Raw genomic sequence first — 2500 nt, 5'->3', positions numbered from 1 at the left:
GCAAGAACAGGCCAAAAACTGGCCAAAACAGCCCAAAAACGGGCCAAAACTGGCCATTTTTGGCTGCGCGAGCGAGCGGCGAGCGGCGAACAGCGAGCGAAGCGAGAGGCAGCACCGTCCCTGCTATACGAAAGCCCCATCCAGCCCTGTGCCACCCGGGGGGTTCCAGGGTGCTGAGATGGCTGACGTTTTGCTCCGCTCTCGACGGTCACCGCGCAATGCAAGAACAGGCCAAAAACTGGCCAAAACGGCCCAAAAACGGGCCAAAACTGGCCATTTTTGGCTGCGCGAGCGGCGAGCGGCGGACAGCGAGCGAAGCGAGAGGCAGCACCGTCCCTGCTATACGAAAGCCCCATCCAGCCCTGTGCCACCCGGGGGGTTCCAGGGTGCTGAGATGGCTGACGTTTTGCTCCGCTCTCGACGGTCACCGCGCAATGCAAGAACAGGCCAAAAACTGGCCAAAACGGCCCAAAAACGGGCCAAAACTGGCCATTTTTGGCTGCGCGAGCGAGCGGCGAGCGGCGGACAGCGAGCGAAGCGAGAGGCAGCACCGTCCCTGCTATACGAAAGCCCCATCCAGCCCTGTGCCACCCGGGGGGTTCCAGGGTGCTGAGATGGCTGACGTTTTGCTCCGCTCTCGACGGTCACCGCGCAATGCAAGAACAGGCCAAAAACTGGCCAAAACGGCCCAAAAACGGGCCAAAACTGGCCATTTTTGGCTGCACGAGCGAGCGGCGAGCGGCGGACAGCGAGCGAAGCGAGAGGCAGCACCGTCCCTGCTATACGAAAGCCCCATCCAGCCCTGTGCCACCCGGGGGGTTCCAGGGTGCTGAGATGGCTGACGTTTTGCTCCGCTCTCGACGGTCACCGCGCAATGCAAGAACAGGCCAAAAACTGGCCAAAACGGCCCAAAAACGGGCCAAAACTGGCCATTTTTGGCTGCACGAGCGAGCGGCGAGCGGCGGACAGCGAGCGAAGCGAGAGGCAGCACCGTCCCTGCTATACGAAAGCCCCATCCAGCCCTGTGCCACCCGGGGGGTTCCAGGGTGCTGAGATGGCTGACGTTTTGCTCCGCTCTCGACGGTCACCGCGCAATGCAAGAACAGGCCAAAAACTGGCCAAAACGGCCCAAAAACGGGCCAAAACTGGCCATTTTTGGCTGCACGAGCGAGCGGCGAGCGGCGGACAGCGAGCGAAGCGAGAGGCAGCACCGTCCCTGCTATACGAAAGCCCCATCCAGCCCTGTGCCACCCGGGGGGTTCCAGGGTGCTGAGATGGCTGACGTTTTGCTCCGCTCTCGACGGTCACCGCGCAATGCAAGAACAGGCCAAAAACTGGCCAAAACGGCCCAAAAACGGGCCAAAACTGGCCATTTTTGGCTGCACGAGCGAGCGGCGAGCGGCGGACAGCGAGCGAAGCGAGAGGCAGCACCGTCCCTGCTATACGAAAGCCCCATCCAGCCCTGTGCCACCCGGGGGGTTCCAGGGTGCTGAGATGGCTGACGTTTTGCTCCGCTCTCGACGGTCACCGCGCAATGCAAGAACAGGCCAAAAACTGGCCAAAACGGCCCAAAAACGGGCCAAAACTGGCCATTTTTGGCTGCGCGAGCGAGCGGCGAGCGGCGGACAGCGAGCGAAGCGAGAGGCAGCACCGTCCCTGCTATATACGAAAGCCCCATCCAGCCCTGTGCCACCCGGGGGGTTCCAGGGTGCTGAGATGGCTGACGTTTTGCTCCGCTCACGACGGTCACCGCACCACGCAAGAACGGACCATAAACAGGCCAAAACAGCCCAAAAACGGGCCAAAACTGGTCATTTTTGGCTGCGCGAGCGAGCGGCGAGCGGCGAACAGCGAGCGAAGCGTGAGGCAGCACCGTCCCTGCTATACGAAAGCCCCATCCAGCCCTGTGCCACCCGGGGGGTTCCAGGGTGCTGAGATGGCTGACGTTTTGCTCCGCTCACGACGGTCACCGCGCCATGCAAGAACGGACCAAAAACAGGCCAAAACAGCCCAAAAACGGGCCAAAACTGGCCATTTTTGGCTGAGCGAGCGAGCGGTGAGCGGCGAACAGCGAGCGAAGCGAGAGGCAGCACCGTCCCTGCTATACGAAAGCCCCATCCAGCCCTGTGCCACCCGGGGGGTTCCAGGGTGCTGAGATGGCTGACGTTTTGCTCCGCTCACGACGGTCGCCGTGCCACGCAAGAACGGACCAAAAACAGGCCAAAACAGCCCAAAAACGGGCCAAAACTGGCCATTTTAGGTTGCGCGAGCGAGCGGCGAGCGGCGAACAGCGAGCGAAGCGTGAGGCAGCACCGTCCCTGCTATACGAAAGCCCCATCCAGCCCTGTGCCACCCGGGGGGTTCCAAGGTGCTGAGATGGCTGACGTTTTGCTCCGCTCACGACGGTCACCGCGCCACGCCAGAACAGACCAAAAACAGGCCAAAACAGCCCAAAAACGGGCCAAAACTGGCCATTTTTGGCTGCGCGAGCGAGCGGCGA

This window comes from Musa acuminata, unplaced genomic scaffold (genome assembly GCF_036884655.1).
Source record: "Musa acuminata AAA Group cultivar baxijiao unplaced genomic scaffold, Cavendish_Baxijiao_AAA HiC_scaffold_227, whole genome shotgun sequence".
NCBI lineage: Eukaryota > Viridiplantae > Streptophyta > Magnoliopsida > Zingiberales > Musaceae > Musa > Musa acuminata.
The sequence above is the reverse complement of the archived record's forward strand: the minus strand, read 5'-3'. Positions refer to the sequence as shown.